We start from the raw sequence: 21,700 nt of genomic DNA on the forward strand, positions 1-21,700 counted from the left end.
GATGCCCTAAATGTTGGTTGGGATGTCTCTAGCTACTCTACCTCCCACACTGTCACTAACAGGCCTTCTGGCTGTTACATCACCTCATCTGTCACTCATTGATACTGAGTAGGCTCCATGTCTTATTTCAGAAGTCTTCATGGCTGTCATAACTTAGTCCTGGGACTGAAGAGATACCTTAAAATAAGTCTATTCACTCTATGAAACCTATTGCTGATAACTTGCATCTGAAATTTGGGATGGAGATCTGCTGGAAGCTGTATGAGTGGTGAGTGGCATCAGTGTGTTGTATACACTTAGCTACTTTAGTATCAGAGTGAGGCCAATGAAACCAGCAAACATGCTCAGTGCCCATTTGTTGCATCTAGACATGAAGAATCATCACAGTCAAGAACATAAATAGTTGGCTCTGGTTCTAAAAATCATGTGGAGATGACATGAGTTTGGACATCATTCATGAGTTGCCATCAAGACTCTTCTTCTTCTTCTTCTTCTTCTTCTTCTTCTTCTTCTTCTTCTTCTTCTTCTTCTTCTTCTTCTTCTTCTTCTTCAAGTTAACTATCCTCTGTGTATCCCTCTTCCTTAATGGGGAGTGGAAAAATCTCACAGAACTCAATCCTCCACTGAAAAGCAAAACACATATGAAATTGCCATCTCAACATTTTTAACACTAAGGGATATTGACATGAACCAGGCCCCTGCTTCACCTGCATCTTTCCAGAATTCTGAGTAACATGCCATTGATGTGAAGATTTGAGTGCTATCCAGATTCTTTCTCCAGAGTCTGATGGCTCCAGCAGTCACACTAATCTGCAAAAGCAAGAGTGATGGTCATGACAAGGCCGGACAGCCTGACCTGATGTCACCAGGGAAGTGAGTGCAAAATTCCATGTATGTTTTCTATAGGGATGAAGGCTATAACAGGATGGGGCTGTTCTAGATTCTAAGCATTGCTCTACAGTTGTACGAAGGCCTGACTGATTCTCTGTCTTTCCCAGACCCTGAGAGCTGGCTGATAATCTTTGAGTAAATGTTCTGCTTATATTAGCTGGTAGTCTTTCTGATGTTTCAGCTCATAAACCCAACTACTGTGTTAGTTAATGTGTGTATTCAAGTTCCAGGAGGTCTTGACAAATGGTGTAGAAACAAATAATAACTAATTTCTGAGAATGTTTCTACACTCTTCCTGGAAAGGCCAACAAATTCTTAGTGATGACATTGTGTGGAGGAAGAATGATGGATGATTATTTCATATTGGGTTAGAGAAAGTATTACTGCATCTGGATATGCCAAATCAGCTACAAAGAGATAAGTTAGGTTAAGGGGAAGAATGACCCTTGCTTTATGTCTTTGTGGAATATAGAACAAATATCCACATGCTGTATGTAGCATTGTGGTTCCTGAAAGATGTTTAAAAGAGCCAGTTAAAGTCCACAGGGATTCTCAGGAAAGGCTGTTTGATTGTATGAAGTACAGTGTCTTAGCCAACTTTGGCTGCTATAAAAATATCTTATACTAAGTAATTTATAAAGAATATAAATTCATTGCTCATCATTCTGGAGACTACAGCTTGCCCTTCCTTGGGCTTGGCATTATCTTGTTTTGCTATTGCAGTAAAATAGAAAAGGCCGTCCTCAAGTTTTTCTCCTAAGATAACACAATTGACAGCTTCATCTACCTGAATGTCCTAATGACCTCTCAATACCACATAAATAAAAATTAGGTTCCATATGCCTTGTTGAGGGACACAATTGTGTGGACCACACTGTATAGTACACTGGGGTGTCCTATCCCTATTCAAGTTACGCCATTTCCTGGGAAAGAATGATAATTTGACTATTAGACTTCAAGAACAATCATGAGGTCCCATATTTGGAGCTGACAGAGGCCAGTGAGTCTTTTTTCCAACAGAAATCTGTGCATGTAATGTAAGACACAGACAAAGGGGAACAGAAAGGAAACTGTAATTTAGCTAGGTCTACACACAGTTCTCATAAAGGCCTGGAGTTCCTTGGCCGTTGCAAGGAGTTTGCATAGCTTTCTCACTTGACCTCCAATGTAGCATTGGCTCCCCTTTGAGAATGTTCTCTAAGATTTGAGGAGATGTTTATTTATTGTTAGGGCTGAGAGCACCCCTTGGACTTTATATGATGCTACTTTCCTTTTGCTTAAAAATTGAGATTTATGTGATTTTAAAATGACTATGACCTTAACCACCCAGCATTCTCTTCTTTTCTGACTTAAAATCTCCACTTACTTTGATTCAGCTCTTTTTTGCTTATCAATTCACCAGTCAATGTTTTATCTCTCTACCTGGAACATATGAGGGACTGGGTTCCACAATTATCAGCGGGCTAATTTGGCTTCAAGGAAAGAGGTTTTCACTAAAACAGGTCTTGAAAGTAGAAGGAGATGCTGTATCATTAAGTAGAAAAAAATTAAAACTCTTACCATCCTTAAGAATGTTAGGCATCCATGAAATACAGTACATCTTCCCAGGGATCAGCCATACCTAGAAATAAAAAGGTTTGCAGTTTCTCTCCTTAGGGTCTTGATACCTCAGATACATCTCCAGGCATTACAGTTTCAGAGGATATCAGCCCACGCTGGGAGGTAGAATGGAATAAAATGGGCTTCTTTTCGTATGCCTTTCTTTTTTCAATAGGACTGGCAATCCTTCTCAAAAGCTAAGAACACCACCTACAATACATTGCCTGTCCAATTTCAACAGAGACCACTGGTTCATATCCCGTGGCTGACTCCATCATACCTGACAAAATGTGTTTATTATGAACAAGACATAGTGTGTTAATTGTCTTTTGGAAAAATCAGCCTGATGTCTAGGAAGACAGAGACAAGTGCTTTGTTTTCCTTATGAGAAAGCCAGAGTGGGGAAATCAGATGCTTGGAAACAGCTGAAATGATGGGACACAGGATGTACTTTTTGTGGCTAATGGCATCAGTTTTGGAATTCACTCCACTATCATGAAAATGACTCTTCCTGCTGTGTTTCCTCATATTCAGTCCATAATGGGAGGCAGAGCTGAGGACAGTGGAGATGAGACATTGCCATAAAGAGGGTGAATCACGTACACAGATTTTTTCTTTCACGTCTTTAAATCACAGCAGGTAATAAAATGTGAGCATCAAATTCAGAAATGGGTGAGTTTGAGGCAACTGTAGTCCTTGCTGTCTGTGTGACACTGCCCTGAAGAGCCTGTGAAGACATATTCCATGGTCATGAATGTCCTACAAGAAGAGAGGGATTCAATTGGAACAGTTCAAATTGTATCCTAAAAAAATGCTGTTAGCTGAGCAGGGACCTGCTAAAAGAGATGGTTAGATAGAGATCTAAGATAAAATGATCCTAGCAAAAGAATTCCTCAGCTTTTAATAAGGTCCATGACCATAGCAAATGTTATACTTTAAAATAAGTGCAAATGAGGATGGTTGAGTGGAACCAATTCCTAATTCCTAACAGTAGAATCTTCTTTATGCCCTTTGGTTCCTTCATATTATTCTACACTTCTGAAGCCTTCTTGAACATTAGTTACTTTACTTATCTGTAATAAATGAATTTATCAATGTGATGTGACTTGCAATGTTGGTGCAATTGATATTTAATGAATAGGGGAGTGGTAGTACTAATTAAATACAAAGAAGTCTCTCATTGACGTTTTGTTCTCCTGGCTGGGTAAAAACTAGCTAAAGAAAATATGTGTTGTCTCTGAAGCTTAACCTAAGGCCCTTACCGCTCACATATTAACATTAAAGAATTTGAAATGCCTGTCTCAAAATAACCAAATTGAGCCTTATTATAAGTACTCAGGGTTATACAAGTTAAGATGTACTTTTTATTTCTAAAATAGTATGTTAGAGAAAACAATGTGTCCCCAGTACATACTATACTCTGGGACAGTAAAAGAACTGAGTTCTCCTCGGGAGTTGAGGCATAAAAAGCCAAGATATAAGGGTAAATCAATAAAAAACTACTGCTCCTTATTCCAAGAATAACACAAAAGACAGGATAGAAGCCTGATCAAATCCTGCCTGAAAAGTTGTTCCCAAGAGGAAACGAAAAAGCAATGGGAACTCTATTTTTTAAATTACCTATCATCTGTCATCTATCACTCTATTTTCATGTGTCTATTTACATTCTATATTCTGTCTTCTGACTCTCCTGTGTATTCCTTATCTATCATCTACTTATCATCTCTCTATCAAGACACTGAGAATTTCAGGAGCTGGTGTTAAGTGTTTTGAAATTGGCAAATCCCAGTGTTGTAGTACAGGCTGAATGGAGGACCATGGAGAGATGAAGTCACATCTTTACCCTGTACTCAGTCCAGAGCAGTGCTTCTGAAACCTCATTCCTTCTCACTGGCACATTCTTCTGTAGCCCTGAGATTCACTCCATTATGAAAGATAATTCACACCAGCACTCGGGAGGCAGAGGCAGGTGGATCTTTGTGAGTTCGAGACCAGCTGGTCTACAGAGCGAGTTCCAGGACAGCCTCCAAAGCCACAGAGAAACCCTGTCTCGAAAAACCAAAAAAAAAAAAAGAAAGATAATTCACCTTGTTTATAACACACTGATTTAAATTTTAGTTCCATCTGAAGAGAAACTTCAGAGAAATATCTGGATCAGTGTTTAACAACTACTAGGTACCTTGGCTTAGCTAAGTTGATACATAAAATCAACCTGCATTTCACAAAGCAGTGGGAAATGAGGCATTGAAAGGAACAAAATGATCAAATTTCCATGCTCTAAGTTCTTGCCTTCTTGGTTGTAAGCCTATCCTTCAATGGCCAATCCAGCTCCTCGGCCTCATAATTAGGTCCTTCTTCAAGACAGGATTTCTCTGTGTATCTTTTGAGTCTGTCCTGGAGCACCCTCCGTAGACCAGCCTGGCCTTGAACTTACAGAGATCAGTCTGCCTCAGTCTACTGAGTGCTGGGATTAAAGATGTGTGACAAACCTGCACAGATTACTATTACTTCTTAATACTTGTGAGTACCGCAATACTTATCATTACATAGGATAATGCACCTACTCCTCAAACACATTAATATACACAGCAAATCACAGAATAATTAGCCACATGGCATGAAATATACCAGGCACTGGTGCCAGAAGAAAATAGCATATAGAACTTTATACAGGTGAGGAGAGCAGAAGCCAGATATTCCCATAAAGATTAATTAGACCTTTTCCTAACTAGCTTCAAGGAATCATAACATGATGTTTCTTATTAAAGAATCCTTGATGATGAGCTGATAACGATGAAAGCTATTCTTCCTATAATGTGTCTTATAATGGATAATTCCTAGCACGCAAAAAAGGAATATTAGCAAAAGTTCCAGATGAGTAATAGGGAGCTTATTGGAAATATGGTATATTCGTATTAGGAAATGGGGTGATAAAAATGAAATATGCATCGATTTAAGTAAATGCTCTCAATGACAATGGTTCCTTCCCATAGAGGCCATGAGACTGTTGATATACTTCACATCTTTTGGATATATGCCTAAGAGTGGAGTTCCTGGGTCTGTAGTAGGTGTGTTCCCATTTTTCTGAGGAATCTCCATTCTGATTTCCAAAGTGGCTGTACAAGTTGGCAATCCCACCAGCAGTGGAGGAGAATTCCCCTTTCACCACAACCTCTCCAGCATAAATTGTCGTAGGTGTTTTTGATTTTAGACCTTATGACAGGAGTAAGATGGTATCTCAGAATTGTTTTTATTTGCATTTCCCGGATGTCTAAGGATGTTGAGCACTTTCTCAAGTGCCTCTCAGCCATTTTAGACTCTTCTATCGGGAATTCTCCATTTAGTTCTGTAGCCCACTTTTTAATTGTATCCTATGATGTTTTTGGAGATTTGATTCTTGTATTCTTTGTAAATTTTGGAGATCAGCCCTCTGTAAGATGTGGGGTTAGTGAATATCATTTTCCATTCTGTGGGCTGCCTTTTTGTCTTGCTGACTATGTCCTTTGCCTTGCAGAAGCTTCTCAGTTTCACGAGGTCCCATTAATTAATTGTTGTTGTCTGTACTACTGGTGTTATGTTCAGGAAGCTGTCTCCTATACCAATTCGTCCAAGGGTACCACCCACTTTCTCTTCTAAGAGGTTCAGTGTGGCTAGATTTATGTTGAGGTCTTTGATCCATTTGGACTTAAGTTTTGTGCATGGCTCTATCCGCATGGGTCTATCCGAATTCTTCTATATCCAGTTATGCCAGCACCATTTGTTGAAGATGCTTTCTTTTTTCCATTGTATATTTTTAGCTTCTTTGTTAAAGATCAGGTATTCATACACGTATGGGTTAATATCTGGGTGTTCAATTCGATTCCATTGCTCTACCTGTCTATTTTTTTGTGCCAATACTATAATAGAGCTTGAGGTTGGGGATGGTGATGTCTCCAGACGTTGCTTTTTGTGTAAGGTTGTATTGCCTATCCTGGGTCTTTTGTTTTTCCATACAAAATTGATGTTTCCTTCAATGTCTATGAATAATTGTGCTTGTATTTTAATGGGGATTGCATTGAATCTGTAGATTGCTTTTGGCAGAATTGCCATTTTTTTACATTGATCCTACCTATCCAAGAGCATGGGAGATCTTTACATTTTCTGACGGCTTTTTTAATTTCTTTCTTTAAAGACTCAAAGTTCTTGTGATACAAGTCTTTCACTTGTTTGGTTAGCATTACCCCAAGGTAGTTTATGTTGTTTGTGGCAATTGTAAAGGGTGATGTTTCCCTGATTTCTTTCTCAGCCCTTTTATCATCTGTATATAGTAGGGCTACTGATTTTCTTGAGTTGATCTTGTAGCCTGCCACTTTGCTGAAGGTGTTAATCAGCTGTAAGAGTTCCCTGGTAGAATTCTTTGCGTCATTTATGTAAAATATCATATCATCTGCTAATAGTGAAATTTTGACCTCTTCCTTTCCAATTTGTATCCCCTTGATCTCCTTTTGTTGTCGTATGGCTGTGGCTAGAACATCAAGTACAATATTGAAAAGGTATGGAGAGAGTGGACAGCCTTGTCTTGTTCCTGATTTTAGCAGAAACGTGTTGACTTTCTCTCCATTTAGTTTGATGTTGGCTGTTGGTTTGCTCTATACAGCTTTTATTATGTTTAAGTATGTTCCTGTTATCCCAGATTTCTCCAAGACCTTTATCATGAAAGGGTGTTGGATTTTGTCAAAGGCATTTTCTGCATCTAGTGAGATGATCATGTGATTTTTGTTTTTCAGCTTGTTTATATGGTGGATTACATTGAACGATTTTCGTATGTTGAAACATCCCTGGGATGAAACCTACTTGATCTTGGTGAATGATTGTTTTGATGTGTTTATGGATCTGATTTGCCAGTATTTTATTGAGTATTTTGCATCAGTGTTCATGAGGTATATTGTTGTGAAGCTCTCTTTCTTAGTTGTGTCTTTGTGTGGCTTGGGTATCAAGGTAAAATCTAAAGTGACTTACTACTAACAGAGTTACTATTTCCAAACACTTTTACAATTGCAGTTGACATAGTGTGTGCCAGAGGTTATCTATCTAAATGAATAGTCCAGAAATTTTAGATATTTATCTCTTCAATAGGATATTCCAATCTTAGTACTTATTTATGTAGTTGGCTCTTTTTTTGTTTTGTTTTTAAGAGACAGGGTTTCTCAGAATTGTTTTGGAGGCTGTCGGTCCAGCCTGGCCTCGAACTCACAGAGATCTGCCTGCCTCTGTATGCTGAGTGCTGTAATTAAAGGCATGTGGGCTCTTCTTAATTATAAAATTTTCCATAAATGATATACTCAGTTTAAAAAAAAGGGAAAACAAATTGAGTGTGAGGTCAGTGTTTCATGTGAATGTTGCTAACCCAGGTAGAGGCCAAATTAAAGATTACAGGTACAGAGAATATCTACAGATATTAGAAGAAAATTCAGTCAGTATACGCAGCCATCATGTGCTATCTGCAGATAGTAGACTTTGGGTTGAGGGTCGATCCGAACTCATTATGGCAAAAAACATTAAAATAATTCAGAAGTATCATGTGAGAGAATTAAATATAGGGAGTAGTAATGTTTTTGTACTTCACTTTATTGGTAGTGTGAAATATCTACCCTAAATCCTCCCTCCAACTCCACAAATGACAAACCAGTAAATACATGAAGGACAAGTTTAAGGACAAAGAAGATAGGCACCGAAGTCAGCTCTGAAATCTGCTTTTTTTTATAACTGAGGCTGTTGATAAAGATGTAAAGGATTGGTGTTTCTCTGGATTAAATTTAAATGGAGAAGATAATTATGAAATAAGCAGCACAGGAGAAAGGTTTTAATTTTAAGCAGCAATCTGAGTATAATTCTGGCAATTTGTTCCATTTTTCTGGACTTCAGTTTCTCTCTAACTGGGAAATACTTGAGGTCCATTATTTCAGAGAAAATCACACTGAGCTTCCTGTCTTCCAACACTGTAGCATTTCTGAATTTCTGAATTATTACATGTCTGTCTTTTTGCAATAAACCAGGGTCATAGAAAAAATATCTTACAACTTGGTCACTTGCTCTGTGAAAGAGTCCTGTGTTGAGAATAGTTATGTTTATGGACCTGATTAAACAATATATGGATATCTGCTATATGACCACTGTAATCAGTCTATGATCTAGACAAGTCCTATTGTTCTGTCTAATTAGGAAATTTACTTTTGGATATGCACACGCCATAGTTGGTCAGATACCCCCTTTCCCCTTGTCTCTTAAGCATCCTCAAAATTCTGGATTTTATTTATTTTTTATTAAAATTTTTATTTTTGAATTTACATTCAAATTAGAAACAAGGTTTCTTCACATGTCATTCTCACATCCCTTTCCCTCCCCTCCTCCCACCCCCTCCCACTCACCCTCCCACTCACCCACCTTTCCCCAGGGAGGGTGAGTTCTTCCATGGGGTGTCCATAGTCTGTCATTTCATCCAGGACAGGGCCTAGACCCTCCCCCAAGAGTCCAGGGTGAGAGTGCATCTCTCATTGTGGGATGGGCACCCAATGTCCATTTGTATGCCAGGAATAAATACTGGTCAACTACCAAAGGCCCCCTAGATTGCCTAGGCCTGGGAATCCAGCATGAGGCTGATCAAGATCCCCTTAATGGGGGTGTCAGTGAGGAGGCCTAGGCAATCTGGATTTTATTTTAAAGTGAGTTTTAAAACTCTCTCTAAACTACACATAGTCTTCTGGTCATTAGTTTCAATTCCTATGATGATCTACAGTTGTATCTACATCCTACAGACAAGATAACTTCACTCTTTGTGACTAATGAACCTGCACTGTGCACAGACTTTGTATTTTCTTCAGCCATTCGTTTACCATTGCTGATGGAGTGGGCTGCAGTTGTGAGCATGCTGTGACAAACATGGACATGCAGGTGTCTCCCATGGAAACCGTCCTTGGTTTGTGGGTGTGGGGCAGCCGCTGGGGACAGATCAACCCCACCTGTCCAATACAAGGCATGCCACCAGGACAGCCTGGGAGAGTGTGCAGTGGCCAGGCAGGTGTACCTTCCACCTGGCAGCTCTACAAAGGCTGCAGGGAATGGAACAGGGCAAGGCTAGTTACACAGGGCTACAGGATGGTGGTGAGGTTCTGAGACCTGGCTAGGGATCTTCCCCGGGCTACTGCGTCAGGCCCCGCCCACAAACAAGCCACGCCCTTACATCGATAGAAGCAAACCCCCGCCCTGCGGCAAGACCTGCCCTGCAACAGCACCAGTCCCACCACCCAACAGCGAGTCTCCAAAATTCTGTCCAACTGCCAAACCCCATCCCTGTATGGCCTCTGAGAAACCCCGCCCTACCCGATATAAAACCAAGCGCCGCCTCCCAGGAGAACTTGATGCACCACATCAGATGGCAATCCCCATTTATCTGGTCAAGCATCAAGCCCGTCCCTTGTTGCAAATCCCACACGATAGGACCTAACATCAACCCAAGCCAGGGCTTCTCCCACCCACTTAGCTGTCAGTCCCTCCCTCCAAAAGAGCTGAGCCCAGCCCTCGACACTCGAGGCTCCACCCTCGGGGCGGGGCTTATTTCACACACACTGCGGCTGCGTGGTTACCAGGTCTCTGCCCAGCCCAGGAGCTCTGCACATGCGTACTTATGTGTGGGCAGGTAACTGGAAAAGAAGGTTGGGAGTGAAGGAACTCTGGCCTCAGAGGCTCTGAAACCTGGGTTTCAGTGCGCTGCCAGCTGCCTCGTCTGCTTCTCAGAGAGTCAGTGCTATCTCACTGAGCCAGCAGGAGGAGAAAATCGCCACGTATTCCCAACCCAGAGGAAGAAGATCGCGACTCGCGTTTCCCTTGTGGGACAGGATAAAGTCCACCCAGGGACACTTCAGTGAAGTGCAGCTCAGCTTTTCATAACCGTGAGACTCCCCTGCATCCTGGTTAGTATTAGATTTAGAAACGCTGGGGCGCCATGCACGGTGGCACACACCTGTAGTCCCAGATACTTGGGATGCTGAGACAGGTGGATCGCTTGAGTCCAGGAGTTCTGGGTTGGACTGTACCAAGGCTTTGCGGTTATTCTTACAGTCTGTATTTTCAAGTCAGCTGTTTGCCCTCAAGCACAGTACTTGCCTTCTGTCCTTTAGATGGGAGAATCGCCAGGAATCTATAGGTTCTGTCTGGAAGGCTGTGTAAAGCAGGGCCATTTCCTTTTCTCCTTTTCTTTCTCTTCTTCCCTGCCTTTCTCTTTCTTCCTATCCGTTTCTATTTCCCTCCCCTCTATTGGATTATCCTCAAACCCATTATGTTTAAGTGAACAATGATTCCAATTACTTTGGTAAACTCACAGAAAATATTATTTGAAGTAACTCTGTTTCAAAACAGTAAAAATGCTTTTCATATTTCCATTTCTATAGACGTGTGAGAATTTATCCCCACATTATTGACTTGCAATTTTTTTGTTTTTCCATTTTCAGGAATTTTCACATTTCGTCAATTTCAGATTTTGATAAATTTCATGGGACTACAAAGTACAATTGGCACAAATTCATCTCATGTGTAAGGTTACTAATCTCCACGAACTTCATGTTTGCTTCAACTTCACCAACCTGCTATTTCTTCCTAACTACTCATCTTTGACTCCCTATTCTTAGAGAATTCACATTAGAAGTCTTTAAATGTTAAATTCTCCTCTGCATCTTTAAGTTGTTCTCCTCCTTGCCTCTTAGCACTTCTGTGGCACAGAACTGTATCAAGGACCAGAGTGTCATGTGTGAATTACAACACTCAGAAATGACTATCACCAGAAGTTCCCCATCTTTAGAGTGACTGACTTCTCTAACTGCTCCAAAGTCAGCAGAGGCAGATGCAGGTGGTCCAAGGGCGTGGTACATCCTGTATCCTGAAATCTTCCAGCTCCTTTGCCCCGGACACTGTCAAGGGGAATCTTGGATGCCACCTTCACACCCAGTTAAGAACCCTGGGCCTGTCTGGGACTTTTTCTTGGTTCACAATTGATACAGGAGGGCCTGCCCACTGTGGGTGGTACTGTCATCCCTAGGCAGCAGTGCCTGGGTTGGGCAAGGAAAGTAGCTGAGCTTCAGCCAGGGAGCAAGCCAGTAAGCAGTGTTCCTCCCTGGTTTCTGTTTCAAGCTCTGCCCTTGAACTGCTTCCTTGGCTTCCCTGGATGGTGAACCACAAGCTGTTGTATAAAGTAAGCCTTTTCTTCCCCATGTTGGTTCTAGTTAGGGTTTTATCACAGCAATAGAAAGCAATTCCAAGGTGTGTATTTGCTCCAAGCGTTTATTCAGTGCACTTAAGTTCTGTCTCCTTCCTAATACTTCCTTAATTGGTTATTCGATTACAATTTTCTTTATATCAGTTTCACACTGTATTTGTTATCATTGAAACATTTATTACATATATATTAAGAGAAACTATTCTCAATGCAAAATAATTCTATTTCCAAACTTTTCCTTCATGAGATGACTTGTACACAGGAGTATTATTCTATGACAGTTTTGTGGTATCAAACTTGGGGAAGATTTCTGTGAAGAGGATGTGCTTGTTATCTGGGAAAATAATGATGCATGAGGGTGGAAGCTGTGCAGGTTGGCTAGTAGCTTGTTAACCAACACGGGGCATTGCATAGCTGTGACACAAGCACATAGTGTGCCTAGTGTTCTGGTTGACACAATTGTTTCTTCCTGAAACCTTTTATGAGCTTCTTCCTCATAGAGACTTTGGTGGTACGAACTCTCACTACTCAATCTTAAGCAATGTTCTTACCAACTAGTCGATAGGCTTCTGGTATACAAGTAGTGCTCATGGGCATTAAAGCAGACTGTTCCCTGAAGCTGTCTCTGGAGAGCTTCATCTGCAGGCCCTTTACTGACCCACAGGCATTACAGTCTGCGGTGAGAGTGCCCAAGAAATGAATGCAATGATACTTTTTAGGGAAGGAAGGCTGTAGATGGTATTCTATTGTAGCGATTGCAAGGACACTCTAGTTTTATTATTCAATGACTATATGTCATATGTCAACCAGAGGCAGATATCATTTCTCATATTCCAGTTTTCTTCATGTGAATCTGAGGAATGAGAATATAGGAAATGCTCATGAGTTGTTTTTTTTTTACTATAATTTCAAAGGTTTTTTTTCAGACATGTTTTGTGCATGGCACTGTATGAATGTGTTGTCTATTGAGCATCATAGATAAATTTTCTCAGGACTCTATCTGTAAACAGATGCTAGCTGATAAAAGAAGTATTTACATTCATGCTCTATCACTGACTCTATGCACCAACACATACCCTGAACTCAGAAAAAAACAATGGTGTCACATGTTTGACTTCACTAAACTCTGCTTCCCCCTCTAAAGCTGAGTGTCTTGGCTTTAATGACTTGCATGCAGTAGATAAAATGCTTTAGTATGTTCCATGGCCAGCCTTTTCCTGGAAACTCCCTGCTGGAATGAAGTGTGGGTTCACTCATGACACCTGGGCAAGTGGTCATCATTCCTCACAGTTCAACTCTCACATTGCACTGTGTCCTAGGGACAGAGTACAAGAACAGCCAGAGTCAGGCTTTCATAGCCCTTCTCAGGGAGACAGAAAACTCTTGGTGAGCTGGACACAGAGAATGGGACAATTCCATTTTCCTGTGTATTCTTGTTAAGCTAATTATTCTAGAGATTGACAACAAATAAAATAAGTTTTGCAGCATTTTAATGTGTTTGTTAGGACCAACTTGTAATATATTATAGATTTATTTTAATCAAATATTTTATAATAATATTTCAGAGACATTCTAGTTATAATGTTATAAAAGGAATTGGGCAAGAATTGATTTGAAAAGTAAAAATTGAATTGTGCTCATTAGTATTAAATTAGCTTATTGTCTGCAATTATTTTAAAAATATTTTATAGGACAGATTATTATTTTGACATTGATAAGTATAAGCAGGACGAAGTAAACATATTTAAAGTATCTATAAAGTGAGCAAAGTAGAATACAGATATATCGTGAGGTGTCAGCATGGCTGTTGGTTTGACATTTGACCCAGTTTACTTGGAAAGGGGAGCCACAATAACTGTTCATGAAGAAAAAAAAGGTACTTTCCTCCTGTCTCATCAATGAACTAAGTAAAGAATTCTTGCCAACAGAAATAAGACAAAGCCATTTGTAGCAAACACTGCAACGATTATTTTGCAACATGGCACTCTGTTTTTTTCTATCCTGATATAAAGTATTTTGTTGACAAACTGACCATAAATATAGTGCAGCGAAAAAAGTAGCTGATGTGTTTGAGTAGTGAAGGTTCCAGGAGCCACTGTGACTAGAGCCTCCTCCATGAGCCTGTCGCTTGTGTGTTATTGCAGGGAAAAGGAAATCTATCACATGATTACTCTTTGTTTGTGGAAGGAATTTTCAGTTTACTGAGGCTTTAGTCTTACACGAGCAGTACAAAGACATTGCAGAGAACTTTTCAGATGCCATGAGTGACTTCCCACTGTCAACTCAGTATTTTGGGCTGAAGATGTCACACAGAATGAGTCAATCTTACACACGATTTTGAAAGGAAATCCACATTTCACTCACATTAGCTTTTACACAATGTCCCTTTCCTTTTACAGATGAAAGTGTGAATGCAGCCTTCACGATCACAAACAGTGTGCTTGAGTTTACCTCATCAGTGGAAACTGCAGAAGTGAGCACTTCAGAGAGTGGAGGATGAGCCTCTCCATGGGAAAGCCACTTTGTAATGACACTGGTTCCCTGCAAGGTGAGAATGCAAGGTCCTCTCTGATAGTTCTTAGGACCACCCCCAGAAATCTCCATGACACGTTGTCCTCATGTAATTGCCCAAGCTGTGAACATACTTCTCAGAACACTGAGAATGATATTTTAAACCACTCTAATGTGTGCTGGGGCAGCATGATTCTCCTCCCTGATTCTCAGGTTGTTCTGGATTTGTAGTGCACAAAGAGGACATTGTAGGCTTCCCAGATTTCATGAGTATGTGGTCAGTACTTTAAATAACATTCAATGGCCATTATGAAAACTAAATATGTGTGCTTACGTTTAAGTGTATGTGATGTGTATGTCAATGTAGGAGCATGTATCTGTCTATATAAGTGTGTATTCATGTGTGTGTGATGTGTATGTTAATGTGTTCTTGTATGTGCTTTTGTGTGTCTGTATGAGTGTATGTGATCATTTGTTTTTTTTTCAGTTTAAATTTAGGTAAGAAACAAGGTTGCTTCACAAGTCAGTTCCAGGTCCCTCTCCCTTTCCCTCCCCTCCTCCCGTGCCCACCCCCAAACCCCCCACTATCCCCTCATTTCCCCAGGGAGGGTGAGGCCCTCCATGGGGGTGTCCATAGTCTGTCATTTCATATAGGGCAGGGCCTAGACCCTTCCCCAAGAGTTCAGGGTGAGAGGGCACCTCACATTGTTGGATGGGAGTCCAAAGTCCTTATGTATACTCGGGATGGGTACTGATATGCTGCCCAAGGATCAATAGATTACCTAGGCCTCCTCACTGACACTCACATTCAGGGGGTCTTGATCAGTCCCATGCTGGATTCCCAGGCTGATGCCTGGGATTCAAGAGTTAACCTTTGTCAGGTCAGTTGTTTCTGGGGGTTAAACCAGCCCAGTCTTAATCCCTTTGGTCATCAGTCTTCCCTCTCTGTTACTGGCTTTCTTGAGTTCAGCTCAGTACTTAACCGAGGGAGTCTGCCTCTTCTTCGATCAGCCACTAAATGAAGTTTCTGTTTCCCAGACTCTTTGGCCATGGGATTGTAGGCTGGCACTCCCCAGATCTATGTCTAAAGTCCATATATGAGAGAGTACATGCCATGTTTCTCTTTTTGTGACTGGGTTACCTCACTCAGGATGGTTTCTTCTAATATCATCCATTTGCCTACGAATCTCAGGATTCCATTGTCTTTTTCTGCTGAATAGTACTCCATTGTGTAAATGTACCACATTTTCTCTACCCACTCTTCGGTTGAGGGACATCTAGGTTGCTTCCAAGTTCTGGCTATTACAGATAAAGCGGCTATGAACATAGTGGAATAGACATCTTTGTTGTATGAATGGGCATCTTTTGTATATATGCCTAAGAGTGGAGTTGCTGGGTCTTGTGGTAGGTGTATTCCCATTTTTCTGAGGAATCTCCATACTGATTTCCAAAGTGGCTGAACAAGTTGGCACTCCCACCAGCAATGGAGGAGTGTCCCCCTTTCACCACATCCTCTCCAGCATAAATTGTCATTGGTGTTTTTGATTTTAGCCATTCTGACTGGAGTGAGATGGCATCTCAGAGTTGTTTTGATTTGCATTTCCCGGATGGCTAAGGATGTTGAGCACTTTCTCAAGTGCTTCTCAGCCATTTTAGACTCCTCTATTGAAAACTCTCTATTTAGTTCTGCAGCCCACTTTTTAATTGGGTCCTTTGATGTTTTGGAGACTTGCTTCTTGAGTTCTTTATAAACTTTGGAGATCAACCCTCTGTCAGATGTGGCATTAGTGAATATTTTTTCCCATTCTGTTGGCTGCCTTTTTATCTTGCTGACTGTATCCTTTGCCTTACAGAAGCTTCTCAGTTTCTGGAGGTCCCATTTATTAATTGTTGATCTAACTGTCTGTGCAAGTGGTGTTATGTTCAAGAAGCTGTCTCCTGTACCAATTCGTTCAAAGGTACCACCCACTTTCTCTTCTAAGAGTTTCAGTGTGGCTGGATTTATGTTGAGGTCTTTGATCCATTTGGACTTAAGTTTTGTACATGACTCTATCTGCAGGGGTCTATCCACATTCTTGTACATGCCAGCCTCCAGTTATGCCAGCACCATTTGTTACATTTGTTAAAGATGCTTTCTTTATTCCATTGTATATTTTTAGTTTCTTTGTCAAAGGTCAGATGTTCATATGTGTGTGGGTTAATATCCGGGTTTTCAATTCGATTCCATTGGTCTACCTGTCTATTTTTGTGCAAATACCAAGCTGATTAACAATTGATACAGGAGGTCCTGCCCACTGTGGGTGGTACTGTCATCCCTAGGCAGCAGTGCCTAGGTTCTGCAAGAAATGTGTTCTTGGATGTGCTTTTGTGTGTCTCTATGAGTGTATGTGATCATGTGTTTTAATGCAAATGTACAAATCTTCCTGCCTGTGCATACATGTTTGTGTGTCCATGTTTGTGGGTATGTGCACATAATCATATGTGCATCACTTTGTGTTTTTGTGAGAATGTGCTTGCTGTGTTTTAATTGTGTTTATATGTTTAGACATATATCATTTGATATATACATATATGTGTGTGTTTGCACATGTATGTGTGTTCCTCTTGACTGAAATACCACTAAGACTACAATGAGTTTCTGACTTTTCTAGAATAATCTTGCACTCACAGTCTTGTCTTGGGTGATTCACTTTTTATTTCCTGGAGGATTTTTATTGTATTGGGTGTACATTCTTCACAGACAAGAATATTTGAGTTTTGTGTGTTCTTTCCCTTATCTATATATTATAGTACTTTTTTTCCTGGGTTTCTATTTCAGCTCTAACAGAACAGGAAGGAGTGGTCAGGGAGGATGTTCTTTCCTTGGTCACACTGAAGCATGCCATTGATCACAGGTGTTCATAAATCAAATTCTCCTTTCAAGGAAGCTATGAGTTTTACTTGGAGTGCGTGTTGAGTTCCATCAAGTACCTTCTGGATCAGTTCATAAGATCTTCAGTCCTTTTTCTGCTTCCTTAAGGCCGTGGTGTAGACTTTGCCCCTCTCATGGCCTTGTGTTGCAGGAGGAACAGCTTATGTTTTCTCTTTCCTCTTCCAGAACCCAGAGCATCCTTCAGATCCTCACTGTGAGAACCATCCAGGAGTGCTGAGCTTGATGGGATGAGATCAGCAATACAGCAGCAATTCCAGAACAGCCTCCTGTGGTTTTCTGGTCCAGGTTGCTTCGACTCCAGGTAAGCAGATTGGTGTGATTGGTGTTGTATCTATATGTCTCTGTATCCAGAAGTAATTCACTATATGATCACAGGATTTATCCTGTCTTAGAGAAAGCCCTTCACAGGATTTTCTGGATACTAATGTAAAACTAATTTAAGCTTCACGCAACTTGAAATTGAAGCAAGTATCCCACTCTAAGGTCCTATACACTATTTTGCCATAGTGGGACTACAAGTGCCTTCATATCATGGGTTCTTTAGGAGAACACATTGTTGCCAGAAATAAAATAGGAGATACACCTTTCACATGGAAACATGAAAATTATTGGGTGTAAAAACATACTTATGGCTGATATTGAAAACATAAAATTCATTAAATACATTTTATGGTAAATATATAAATTCAAAACAAACTTATAAAAGCCAGATACTTCCACAGAACAAAATCCATTTCATTTCTTCTTTTTATTGAGTTTTAAATTTAAATAAAAATAATCTTATTTTACATACCAATCCCAGTTCCCTCTTCTTCCCAACTTCCCATTCCTCACAACATCTCCCCATCCATTCCTTAGAAGGGGGAGGCCTCACATAGGGATTCATCAAAGTCTGTCACATCATTTTCTGCAGGACCTTGGCCCTCTGCCATGTATCTAGACTGAGAGAGTATTCTACCACAGGGAATGGGCTCCAAAAAGCCTGTTCGTGCACTAGGGATAAATACTGGTTCCACTGCCAGCGGCACCATAGACTGCCCAAGACTCCAAATGACACCCACCTTCAGGGGACCTACTTCAGTCTTATGCAGTTTCCCCAGCTATTCTCCTGCAGTCTGTGAACTCTCAGTTGCTCAGAGCTGCTGTTTCAGTAGATTCCCCCCCACCCATGGTCTTGACCTGTTTGCTCATCCTGCCTCCCTCTCTACAACTGGATTTCAGGAGTTCAGCTCATTGCTTAGCTGTGAATCTCTGCTCTTGCTTCTATCAATTACTGGATGAAGGCTCTATGATGACATTTAAGGTAGTCATCAATGTCATTACAGGGGAAGGGCATTTAAGGTAGCCTCTCCACTATTGCTTAATTTCTTATTTGGGGTCATCCTTGTGGAATTCTGGGAGTTTCCCTAATGCCAGTTTTCTCATTATCAGGAAGGGCAAGTTGGGGAAAGAACAGATGCCTTTCACTTTCATTTTTATCATGCACAGATGCTTTATAGTAAAATGTGTCACTGAAGAGAAGGGGACTACTGATCTGAATGGAAAAGAGCAATGGATTGAAACATCAGTTCCACAGAATCCATGCAGCCTGATAAGGAACACGAGAGGGAGCTCTGTCAGGTGGATCTCAGGGTCCCCAGTGGTTCGTGCATCGCAGTGACTTGTGGGAAGGACCGTGTAAGGCCCCTGTCAGAGTCAGGTTCAAGGTTTCCAGCACTTAGGTCTTTATCAGGCCCTATGTGTGAAGGTGGTGCACTGAGCAAAGGTTTTGTTGTCACTGGTAGAATTCTTAGTCTCAGGTTTTCACTCTACACTGGACTCAATTCCTGTTTAGTCCCTTCTCTCCATGCCTGGACTAAGATGCATAGCTTTGTCCTCCGCAATTGGGAAGGACTATGCTGAATCTAATCCCACAGAGCCTGTGGAATCTGGTGTCCTTTCTTACTGCTACAGTGCCAATTGCTGTCTTTAGCATCTCCACTCTCATTGGCTTGTCCCTGTTGACATTTTCCAGCTGTGGCTGCTCTCTCTACACCCTGGGCCCAGGTATAAGAGGAAGTGTTGAGAGTCTGTCCTCCAGAAGGTAGCCTTCCTGCTTATCCATTGTTGTCTCATGGATTGATAGTTACAGAAGACCAGGTAATTAACTTTATCATAACATATCATTGCACATTCACACACGTCTCTCAGTGGATATAAAATTTACTCTGTGTGTACATACGAGTTCACAGTAATGTGCATATGAGTGCATGTGAGGAGCTCAGAGGACAAGCATCAGGAGACTGTTCTCTCCTTTACCCATATGGGATGTGTGGATGAAGCCTGGAATGGACATCCTGCTATCCAAAATGCTATTGACGTGAGTCATTGAGGGTCTGTTAAGTTGTGTGAATAGTTACACTCTGAAATTTTAGTTCTGGAGCACAAAGCATTACCAAGCTTTGCTCCCTCAAAGGTGATTCTGAATCAACAGGTTTCAGTCTATGGATCAATCCATCCCACACATGTGGTGGCTAATGTTGCAATTAATTAGAAGCTACATTATATAGTCTGTTTCAGTGAGTGATGCCCTGCACTGTGTCACACTCTGTAAAGATAGACCACAGCACTGGATGTGGCTCTAACTGAAATGACTTGTCCCACACTAAGCTCTGTGCACAACTCATCCTTAGCTTCCTGACTCTGCATCCTCACTACCTCTACCTCATCTCTTCCTCAAACATGTAGAAAGTTCTAAGTTTATTCTTCTGTCTTACTGGTCAGGCTCAAGGTCTGCACTTGGACTTTTCTTAGAAGGAAACAACCCAGGACGCTGAAGTTATCCTTTGACTTAATAGATGGAGGGAGTTCTATCACATGCCCCACTAAATACTTCACTATATCTACTGCATAGATACCCATGTTAGGATTTGAAATTGAAAGCAGTATCTGATTACTCTGTAAACCAGGTTTCAACCATGCAATCCATTTTGCAACATAATGTAACTCAGTAAATGAGAATTAAGATTTGTAGACATAAAATGGCTTGGTGGAACAGTAGAAGTTAACACCTAAGAAAAAGTTTAGATCAACTATGATTTAAACCTAGGCACAGATTTATTAAATATGATGTTTTGGAATATAAGATTATTATGACTGAATGGAAACTTAGTAATTACTAAAGAAGCAGACCTGAAACTGATTATGTCCATGATATGTTAATTAGGCAAACACCAACCTAAATTTTTTTCTTTTTATTGATTTATTTATTTTTAAATTTAAATTAGAAAAAAAGGTTGCTTCACATGTCAATCGTAGGTCCCTCTCCCTTTCCCTCCCCTCCTCCCACACCCTCCCACCAACACCTGCAATATCACCTTATTTCCCCAGGGAGGGTGAGGCCCTCGATGGGGGTGTCCATGATCTGTCATTTTATCCAGGGCAGGGCCTACACCCTCCCCCAAGAGTCCAGGGTGAGAGTGCATCTCTCATTGTTGGATGGTGTAGGAAGAAGTCTGATGCAGTCATTAAACATGTGACTTATTAGAGGCGCATACAGATGAGGTAATAAAAGGGCGGTTTACCACACCGCTAACCACACCCACTTTAGGCAGGACTAAAGACGTATACGGCTGGACGTAAAGACATACACGTACGTAGGCGGAACTACGTCACTAGCCAGGCCCACTTTTGGGCATGGCTAGGGGCGTTACGGGGGGAAGGCATAAAAGACAGCACACAGGAAGTCTTGGTCTCTTTTCCTGGAGTTCGGCTTCCGGTCCGGCAGCTAGCTGAGAACTGCTTGGCTCCTCTGGGTTTGGTATCTTGTGAGTAATTTTCTACATTAAATACTTAGCTTTACTGTCAGTAATTGTGTGCCGCGTATCGTTACAGTGTCCATTGAAGCCTACAGGATGGGAACCCAAAGTCCATTTGTATACCAAGGATAAATACTGATCTACTACCCAAGGCTCAATAGATTATCTTGGCTTCCTCACTGACACCCAAATTCAGAGGATTTTGAACAGTCCCATGCTGGATTCCCTGCTATCAGTCTGGGATTCAAGAGCTGATCATTGTCAGGTCAGCTGTTTCTGGGGGTTAAACCAGCCCAGTCTTAATGCCTTTGCTCATCAGTCCTCACTGTCTGTCACTGGATTCCTTGAGTTCAGCTCAGTGTTTAGCTGTGGGAGACTGCCTCTGCTTCCATCAGCCATTGAATGAAGGTTCTGTTTAGCATACTCTCTGGCCATGGGATTGTAGCCAGGCACTCCCAAGGTCTATGTCTAAAATCCATATGAGAGAGTACAAGCCATGTTTGTCTTTTTGTGACTGGGTTATCTCACTCAGGATGGTTTCTTCCAGTGCCATCCATTTGCCTGCAAATCTCAGCATTCCATAGTTTTTTCCTGCTGAATAGTACTCCATTGTGTAAATGTAAAACATTTTCTCTATCTACTCTTCTGTGAAGGGGCATCTAGGTTACTTCCAAGTTCTGGCTATTACAAATATTGCTACTATGAACATAGGGGAACAGATGT

General features: G+C 41.1%; 1 long non-coding RNA gene across 4 annotated transcripts; it reads left to right on the forward strand.

Moving 5' to 3' along the window:
- Positions 1–10,108: 10,108 nt before the first annotated feature.
- LOC121134773 lies at positions 10,109–20,460 on the forward strand. 4 transcript variants are annotated; one of them, XR_005872000.1, is made up of 6 exons: positions 10,112–10,439; positions 10,977–11,058; positions 11,229–11,469; positions 14,137–14,285; positions 17,346–17,481; positions 18,669–19,185. It is a non-coding gene; the product is annotated as an uncharacterized LOC121134773 (long non-coding RNA). The 4 variants fall into 4 exon arrangements; XR_005871998.1 differs by having other exon boundaries at positions 10,109–10,439; positions 10,977–11,469; XR_005871999.1 differs by lacking the exons at positions 10,977–11,058; positions 11,229–11,469 and adding an exon at positions 19,195–20,460 and having other exon boundaries at positions 10,119–10,439; positions 18,669–18,800.
- The last annotated feature ends 1,240 nt before the right edge of the window (positions 20,461–21,700 follow it).

The sequence above is a fragment of the Mesocricetus auratus genome, unplaced genomic scaffold, assembly GCF_017639785.1.
Source record: "Mesocricetus auratus isolate SY011 unplaced genomic scaffold, BCM_Maur_2.0 Super-Scaffold_100030, whole genome shotgun sequence".
Taxonomy (NCBI): Eukaryota; Metazoa; Chordata; class Mammalia; order Rodentia; family Cricetidae; genus Mesocricetus; species Mesocricetus auratus.